Genomic DNA, 9,637 nt, shown 5'->3' with positions numbered 1-9,637 from the left:
ACACTAGATCGCGTGTTGACTAGAGGCTCTTCACCTTGGAGACCTGCTGCGGATATGGGTACGAACCGGCGCGACACCTCCACGTGGCCCTCTCCCGGATTTTCAAGGTCCGAGGGGAAGATCGGGACACCGCCGCAACTGCGGTGCTCTTCGCGTTCCAAACCCTATCTCCCTGCTAGAGGATTCCAGGGAACTCGAACGCTCATGCAGAAAAGAAAACTCTTCCCCGATCTCCCGACGGCGTCTCCGGGTCCTTTTGGGTTACCCCGACGAGCATCTCTAAAAGAGGGGCCCGACTTATATCGGTTCCGCTGCCGGGTTCCGGAATAGGAACCGGATTCCCTTTCGCCCAACGGGGGCCAGCACAAAGTGCATCATGCTATGACGGCCCCCCATCAACATCGGATTTCTCCTAGGGCTTAGGATCGACTGACTCGTGTGCAACGGCTGTTCACACGAAACCCTTCTCTCCGCGTCAGCCCTCCAGGGCCTCGCTGGAGTATTTGCTACTACCACCAAGATCTGCACCGACGGCGGCTCCAGGCAGGCTCACGCCCAGACCCTTCTGCGCCCACCGCCGCGACCCTCCTACTCGTCAAGGGCTTCGCGGCCGAGCCGCGAGGACCGGCCATGACTGCCAGACTGACGGCCGAGTATAGGCACGACGCTTCAGCGCCATCCATTTTCAGGGCTAGTTGCTTCGGCAGGTGAGTTGTTACACACTCCTTAGCGGATTCCGACTTCCATGGCCACCGTCCTGCTGTCTTAAGCAACCAACGCCTTTCATGGTTTCCCATGAGCGTCGATTCGGGCGCCTTAACTCGGCGTTTGGTTCATCCCACAGCGCCAGTTCTGCTTACCAAAAGTGGCCCACTTGGCACTCCGATCCGAGTCGTTTGCTCGCGGCTTCAGCATATCAAGCAAGCCGGAGATCTCACCCATTTAAAGTTTGAGAATAGGTTGAGGTCGTTTCGGCCCCAAGGCCTCTAATCATTCGCTTTACCGGATGAGACTCGTACGAGCACCAGCTATCCTGAGGGAAACTTCGGAGGGAACCAGCTACTAGATGTTCGATTAGTCTTTCGCCCCTATACCCAGCTCCGACGATCGATTTGCACGTCAGAATCGCTACGGACCTCCATCAGGGTTTCCCCTGACTTCGTCCTGGCCAGGCATAGTTCACCATCTTTCGGGTCCCAACGTGTACGCTCTAGGTGCGCCTCACCTCGCAATGAGGACGAGACGCCCCGGGAGTGCGGAGGCCGCCGCCCCGTGAAGGGCGGGGAAGCCCCATCCTCCCTCGGCCCGCGCAAGGCGAGACCTTCACTTTCATTACGCCTTTAGGTTTCGTACAGCCCAATGACTCGCGCACATGTTAGACTCCTTGGTCCGTGTTTCAAGACGGGTCGTGAAATTGTCCAAAGCTGAAGCGCCGCTGACGGGAGCGATTATTCCGCCCGAGAGCATCCCGAGCCAACAGCGGCGCGGGTCCGGGGCCGGGCCAGGTAGGTCCGTCATCCGGAAGAACCGCGCGCGCTTGCCGGGAGCCCGAGCGCCCAAAGGGGCGAATCGACTCCTCCAGATATACCGCCGAGCAGCCAGCCAGGACACCGGGGCTCTGCCCAACAGACGCGAACCGAGGCCCGCGGAAGGACAGGCTGCGCACCCGGGCCGTAGGCCGGCACCCAGCGGGTCGCGACGTCCTACTAGGGGAGAAGTGCGGCCCACCGCACACCGGAACGGCCCCACCCCGCGGCGAGTGGAAAGGCAACCGGACACGACCCCGCCGCGGATTGCTCCGCGCGGGCCGGCCGGCCCCATCTGCCGAGGGCGGGGGCCAGTGGCCGGATGGGCGTGAATCTCACCCGTTCGACCTTTCGGACTTCTCACGTTTACCCCAGAACGGTTTCACGTACTTTTGAACTCTCTCTTCAAAGTTCTTTTCAACTTTCCCTCACGGTACTTGTTCGCTATCGGTCTCGTGGTCATATTTAGTCTCAGATGGAGTTTACCACCCACTTGGAGCTGCACTCTCAAGCAACCCGACTCGAAGGAGAGGTCCCGCCGACGCTCGCACCGGCCGCTACGGGCCTGGCACCCTCTACGGGCCGTGGCCTCATTCAAGTTGGACTTGGGCTCGGCGCGAGGCGTCGGGGTAGTGGACCCTCCCAAACACCACATGCCACGACAGGCGGCAGCCTGCGGGGTTCGGTGCTGGACTCTTCCCTGTTCGCTCGCCGCTACTGGGGAATCCTTGTTAGTTTCTTTTCCTCCGCTTAGTAATATGCTTAAATTCAGCGGTAGTCTCGCCTGCTCTGAGGTCGTTGTACGAGGTGTCGCACGCCACACCGCCAGCCGGCTGTGCACGCTACCGAGAAAGTACCGGTATGCGAACCGCCAGGCGACGGGCGCGCATCGCACGTTTAAGGAGACGCGGCCGGCCACACAGGCGACCACGACACTCCCACGTCTCCGAAGCGGGACAAACGCCGCGCGCTTCAGTATACGTAGCCGACCCTCAGCCAGACGTGGCCCGGGAACGGAATCCATGGACCGCAATGTGCGTTCGAAACGTCGATGTTCATGTGTCCTGCAGTTCACATGTCGACGCGCAATTTGCTGCGTTCTTCATCGACCCACGAGCCGAGTGATCCACCGTCCTGGGTGATCTTTTCCTTTTCAGTCTCCCACTGTCTCTTTCAAGACAGCAGCATTTGCGGGACTGAGGCGTCTGACGGCCCCTGTTCCACTATTTTTTTGTGTCCAACGGCCTCACAGCCGATGGGGCGTCGTACGGCTCCACACCGGGGCGGACAGGCACTCGGGCGAACGTCATTCAAAACCGGCGCCAGGCGCCAGGTACCGCAGGCCAGCCGCTCCAGAGCTTCAGCGCTCGTACCACACAACAACAACAACACTTCCGCTAGTTTTGAGAGGCACGCGTGGTTCCGCACGCGGCGCACGGCCACTGCCGTACAGGTAGCGTGTTGCGCGACACGACACCGACACGCACATCGAAAGACATGCAGTCTAGTCGGTAATGATCCTTCCGCAGGTTCACCTACGGAAACCTTGTTACGACTTTTACTTCCTCTAAATGATCAAGTTTGGTCATCTTTCCGGTAGCATCGGCAACGACAGAGTCGATGCCGCGTACCAGTCCGAAGACCTCACTAAATCATTCAATCGGTAGTAGCGACGGGCGGTGTGTACAAAGGGCAGGGACGTAATCAACGCGAGCTTATGACTCGCGCTTACTGGGAATTCCTCGTTCATGGGGAACAATTGCAAGCCCCAATCCCTAGCACGAAGGAGGTTCAGCGGGTTACCCCGACCTTTCGGCCTAGGAAGACACGCTGATTCCTTCAGTGTAGCGCGCGTGCGGCCCAGAACATCTAAGGGCATCACAGACCTGTTATTGCTCAATCTCGTGCGGCTAGAAGCCGCCTGTCCCTCTAAGAAGAAAAGTAATCGCTGACAGCACGAAGGATGTCACGCGACTAGTTAGCAGGCTAGAGTCTCGTTCGTTATCGGAATTAACCAGACAAATCGCTCCACCAACTAAGAACGGCCATGCACCACCACCCACCGAATCAAGAAAGAGCTATCAATCTGTCAATCCTTCCGGTGTCCGGGCCTGGTGAGGTTTCCCGTGTTGAGTCAAATTAAGCCGCAGGCTCCACTCCTGGTGGTGCCCTTTCCGTCAATTCCTTTAAGTTTCAGCTTTGCAACCATACTTCCCCCGGAACCCAAAGCTTTGGTTTCCCGGAGGCTGCCCGCCGAGTCATCGGAGGAACTGCGGCGGATCGCTGGCTGGCATCGTTTATGGTTAGAACTAGGGCGGTATCTGATCGCCTTCGAACCTCTAACTTTCGTTCTTGATTAATGAAAACATACTTGGCAAATGCTTTCGCTTCTGTTCGTCTTGCGACGATCCAAGAATTTCACCTCTAACGTCGCAATACGAATGCCCCCGCCTGTCCCTATTAATCATTACCTCGGGTTCCGAAAACCAACAAAATAGAACCGAGGTCCTATTCCATTATTCCATGCACACAGTATTCAGGCGGGCTTGCTGCTTTAAGCACTCTAATTTGTTCAAAGTAAACGTGCCGGCCCACCGAGACACTCAACAAAGAGCACCCTGGTAGGATTTAAACGGGGTCCGCCTCGGGACGCGAAAGCACCCCTTCGGCTCGCCCCACCGGCAGGACGTCCCACGATACATGCCAGTTAAACACCGACGGGCGGTGAACCAACAGCGTGGGACACAAATCCAACTACGAGCTTTTTAACCGCAACAACTTTAATATACGCTATTGGAGCTGGAATTACCGCGGCTGCTGGCACCAGACTTGCCCTCCAATAGATACTCGTTAAAGGATTTAAAGTGTACTCATTCCGATTACGGGGCCTCGGATGAGTCCCGTATCGTTATATTTTTCGTCACTTACCTCCCCGTCGCCGGGAGTGGGTAATTTGCGCGCCTGCTGCCTTCCTTGGATGTGGTAGCCGTTTCTCAGGCTCCCTCTCCGGAATCGAACCCTGATTCCCCGTTACCCGTTACAACCATGGTAGGCGCAGAACCTACCATCGACAGTTGATAAGGCAGACATTTGAAAGATGCGTCGCCGGTACGAGGACCGTGCGATCAGCCCAAAGTTATTCAGAGTCACCAAGGCAAACGGACCAGACAAGCCAATCCGATTGGTTTTGATCTAATAAAAGCGTCCCTTCCATCTCTGGTCGGGACTCTGTTTGCATGTATTAGCTCTAGAATTACCACAGTTATCCAAGTAACGTGGGTACGATCTAAGGAACCATAACTGATTTAATGAGCCATTCGCGGTTTCACCTTAATGCGGCTTGTACTGAGACATGCATGGCTTAATCTTTGAGACAAGCATATGACTACTGGGCAGGATCAACCAGGAGCTGCGTCAACTAGAGCTGAGCAGCCGGCCGCCCGGGAGTGTGTCCCGGGGGCCCGCGCGAACACGCAAGCGTCCGCTCAATTATTCTGCAAACAGGAGGAGGCCGAGCTCCCCTGCACGATACACCTCGAAACCCTCTCAGGTCCCGGCGGCGCGCAGCGCCGTCCTAGGTACTTGGTCGGTTTCGAGAGAGGCGCAATCGCCCGGAGTTAGGCGAGTAGACGGTTTTAGTGCGAACCACCCTTGCTCCCAACTGAGCTTGCCGCTGCCGACAGAGGCCCGGAGCGTGCTGTCGTGGCATTGCCGGCGGGAGACAACACGCGCCACCTATGGTGACCGGCAGCTCCAACGCCAGCGCCACACAAGGGCAAAGCCCCACTTGGGTGCAGAAGCGAACTCTCCCAGCACAGCGCACGCGCCAACACGTCCGCACAACTGCGATACAAACCACCTGCGAGAACCGCTGGGGCGACCGAGCAGCAGACGGCGTCGCGGCGCCGAGTGCCAGGCGGCGGCGCATCCTCAACGCACACAGTCCTCAATCAGACCAGCACACTGCAGATGTCCACCGCGCTTCGCACCGGGCTCGGCTGAACCAACTTTGGCCGCCAGGCGCCGCGTGCAGGGTGCGCCGCAGCGTAGCTGCGCCGCCTGCCGAGCCCGTCGGCTGGCGCTCCTGCCACTCGGCGCCCCCCACCAGCCGCCTGTTGCGCGTGCGCCCACGCAGCGCGCGGCCAACACGCCGGGCGGCCCCCCTTCACCGGCCGGGAACAGTCCCACCAAGCCACCGCCGCGTATCGCTTCATACCCACATGGGCCTAGTCACGTGTGTGGATGTGGCGGGTACCGCTGAAACAACCGGTTAATAGCTGTACCGATCGTCGCCATCACAGATTCACCTCCAGCGTGAACAACCGCTCAACAACGGATTTCCAGTTCATTTGCGTATCTTGGGCAGTAAACGTAGATGTCCACCTACATTTGCGAATTCAACAATTCTTGCATGCCAGGATGTCATGTGTCACGACACGCTACATCAGACCACATACACACTGCGACATGTGCAGAAGAGAACACGTGGAAGGTGGCCCGCGCACGTATGCGATGTCCCTTCCGCGATCCACTGTCAACCGGCATCTGCGGCATGTCCCAGATATGGAACGCGGTCCACCAGGGTAGCACTTTGTGTGAGGCAATACGACAAAGTCGGAATACACGCGTCACTACATCACACGGCTCACGCTGACCTGACCTGACTCACCGCACCACCACCCCCAGCGACCCAGGGTGACATACAATGCGTTCGTACGTTCCTCCCACACGCCTCTACGGCGTACCACAGTGCAACCTAGCTGTTATTGGGAGACGAGACAAGTAGCATCGAGCACAACATATGGAAATTGAGATTCGACACCGTTGGGCACAGCCAGCGTACGGTCACACGTATCACACTACTTCACTCTGTACGTAACTACCGATGATCGGTACAGCGTGTGGGTTACGCGTACGACATCAGCGGACAATGGACACAGACCATACCACGACGTACACTGAGGGCGTCGACATCTGAACGCAACTGAACAGCTGCGAGGCTCATTTAACACTCAAACGCCAGACCGACCAGCTTGAGAGGACGGAGACACAAAGAGAGGGGCAGAGGGGGGGGGGGGGGGCGATATAGTCCTATTGCAGTACAATTGACAGTGGATAGCGGGAATATGTGGAAAGTAAGCAACACTCGCAAGACATCTACATGAGGATAACAACGACACCAGAGATTCCGAGCAGTGAACTATGTTAGGCAAAGGGACAACGTGGGTTAGGTTAAGGGACAACGTGGGTTAGGTTAAGGGACAACGTGGGTTAGGTTAAGGGACAACGTGGGTTAGGTTAAGGGACAACGTGGGTTAGGTTAAGGGACAACGTGGGTTAGGTTAAGGGACAACGTGGGTTAGGTTAAGGGACAACGTGGGTTAGGTTAAGGGACAACGTGGGTTAGGTTAAGGGACAACGTGGGTTAGGTTAAGGGACAACGTGGGTTAGGTTAAGGGACAACGTGGGTTAGGTTAAGGGACAACGTGGGTTAGGTTAAGGGACAACGTGGGTTAGGTTAAGGGACAACGTGGGTTAGGTTAAGGGACAACGTGGGTTAGGTTAAGGGACAACGTGGGTTAGGTTAAGGGACAACGTGGGTTAGGTTAAGGGACAACGTGGGTTAGGTTAAGGGACAACGTGGGTTAGGTTAAGGGACAACGTGGGTTAGGTTAAGGGACAACGTGGGTTACGTTAAGGGACAACGTGGGTTACGTTAAGGGACAACGTGGGTTACGTTAAGGGACAACGTGGGTTACGTTAAGGGACAACGTGGGTTAGGTTAAGGGACAACGTGGGTTAGGTTAAGGGACAACGTGGGTTAGGTTAAGGGACAACGTGGGTTAGGTTAAGGGACAACGTGGGTTAGGTTAAGGGACAACGTGGGTTAGGTTAAGGGACAACGTGGGTTAGGTTAAGGGACAACGTGGGTTAGGTTAAGGGACAACGTGGGTTAGGTTAAGGGACAACGTGGGTTAGGTTAAGGGACAACGTGGGTTAGGTTAAGGGACAACGTGGGTTAGGTTAAGGGACAACGTGGGTTAGGTTAAGGGACAACGTGGGTTAGGTTAAGGGACAACGTGGGTTAGGTTAAGGGACAACGTGGGTTAGGTTAAGGGACAACGTGGGTTAGGTTAAGGGACAACGTGGGTTACGTTAAGGGACAACGTGGGTTACGTTAAGGGACAACGTGGGTTACGTTAAGGGACAACGTGGGTTACGTTAAGGGACAACGTGGGTTACGTTAAGGGACAACGTGGGTTACGTTAAGGGACAACGTGGGTTAGGTTAAGGGACAACGTGGGTTAGGTTAAGGGACAACGTGGGTTAGGTTAAGGGACAACGTGGGTTAGGTTAAGGGACAACGTGGGTTAGGTTAAGGGACAAATTGAGTTAGGTTAAGGGACAAATTGAGTTAGGTTAAGGGACAAATTGAGTTAGGTTAAGGGACAAATTGAGTTAGGTTAAGGGACAAATTGAGTTAGGTTAAGGGACAAATTGAGTTAGGTTAAGGGACAAATTGAGTTAGGTTAAGGGACAAATTGAGTTAGGTTAAGGGACAAATTGAGTTAGGTTAAGGGACAAATTGAGTTAGGTTAAGGGACAAATTGAGTTAGGTTAAGGGACAAATTGAGTTAGGTTAAGGGACAAATTGAGTTAGGTTAAGGGACAAATTGAGTTAGGTTAAGGGACAAATTGAGTTAGGTTAAGGGACAAATTGAGTTAGGTTAAGGGATAATCTGGTACAACCACAGTTAGGTTAAGCGATAATCTGGTACAGCCACAGTTAGGTTAAGCGATAATCTGGTACAGCCACAGTTAGGTTAAGCGATAATCTGGTACAGCCACAGTTAGGTTAAGCGATAATCTGGTACAGCCACAGTTAGGTTAAGCGATAATCTGGTACAGCCACAGTTAGGTTAAGCGATAATCTGGTACAGCCACAGTTAGGTTAAGCGATAATCTGGTACAGCCACAGTTAGGTTAAGCGATAATCTGGTACAGCCACAGTTAGGTTAAGCGATAATCTGGTACAGCCACAGTTAGGTTAAGCGATAATCTGGTACAGCCACAGTTAGGTTAAGCGATAATCTGGTACAGCCACAGTTAGGTTAAGCGATAATCTGGTACAGCCACAGTTAGGTTAAGCGATAATCTGGTACAGCCACAGTTAGGTTAAGCGATAATCTGGTACAGCCACAGTTAGGTTAAGCGATAATCTGGTACAGCCACAGTTAGGTTAAGCGATAATCTGGTACAGCCACAGTTAGGTTAAGCGATAAAGTTGGTTAAATTCGGTATTGTGTGGGAAGGGGGCAGAGAGAGAGTGGGGGGGGGGGGGTGGATAGTTGTGGCAGTACGCGGATGCCTGAGTCACCGTCAGATATGTCACGTCGGTTCGATGCTTGTAGCAAGAGGCTGGCGGGTCTGTGTCTCTCACTTCTGCAATTTTTCATGTGGTATAACACGAGGGCGGGGGGGTGATATTTGGTGCCCCTCTGTGTAGGATGTGTGTTGGTGGTGTTGGTTTATCTGAGCAATGGTAGTTGTCGGAGGAGTGGGGTATTGTGCTTTTATAGGTGGACCTACTGCTCTGGTTATCATAGTGTCGACGGTGCAATGTGGCAGAGAGGATGCACTCGACATTGTCGCATTCCAGATGTTTACGTATTGTGTGTCTCCGTTGCAGGCCGAGAGTGGTGCATGTTCGAGTGTGTGGCTGACGTGCGATTCACGTTGTGTGCCCAGTCTTACAGCACGTATAGGGACATTCGCATAAATCATCTATATGTGGCCTTGCATCATTTACTAAGCAGTGCCGTGAGACGACCGAACTATTAGGAAAGTACTGATGTACCGCATAATGTTTACCTTCCACCACACGGCGAGTATCGACTCTGCCCAGCGTTGCCACCGCAGGCAGCGGTCACCGTCACCATTGTGCGGCGGAACGGAACATCTATATCCTCAGAGGGGCACTCTTTGCCGCCGGGCGTCAGGTCTCGCGGCCTGCCGGCCAGCGCCCATGACGAACTTACTGCATGTATAGGGACAGCGGGAATTTGGCATACTTGATATAACTCTTCATGAGACGCAAGATATAGGGGTGG

At 54.7% G+C, this 9,637-nt stretch overlaps 2 non-coding genes across 2 annotated transcripts; both read right to left on the bottom strand.

Annotated features, from left to right (window-relative positions):
* Positions 1-2,512: 2,512 nt before the first annotated feature.
* LOC126313278 (5.8S ribosomal RNA) lies at positions 2,513-2,667 on the bottom strand. Its single transcript, XR_007555086.1, has one exon. It is a non-coding gene; the product is annotated as a 5.8S ribosomal RNA (ribosomal RNA).
* Positions 2,668-3,038: 371 nt separating this feature from the next.
* On the bottom strand, positions 3,039-4,935 carry LOC126313286 (small subunit ribosomal RNA). The gene has a single exon (XR_007555092.1). It is a non-coding gene; the product is annotated as a small subunit ribosomal RNA (ribosomal RNA).
* Positions 4,936-9,637: the final 4,702 nt, after the last annotated feature.

The sequence above is a fragment of the Schistocerca gregaria genome, unplaced genomic scaffold (genome assembly GCF_023897955.1).
Source record: "Schistocerca gregaria isolate iqSchGreg1 unplaced genomic scaffold, iqSchGreg1.2 ptg000472l, whole genome shotgun sequence".
Taxonomy (NCBI): Eukaryota; Metazoa; Arthropoda; class Insecta; order Orthoptera; family Acrididae; genus Schistocerca; species Schistocerca gregaria.
Note: the sequence above shows the minus strand (reverse complement) of the source record. Positions and strands in the feature narration are given on the sequence as shown.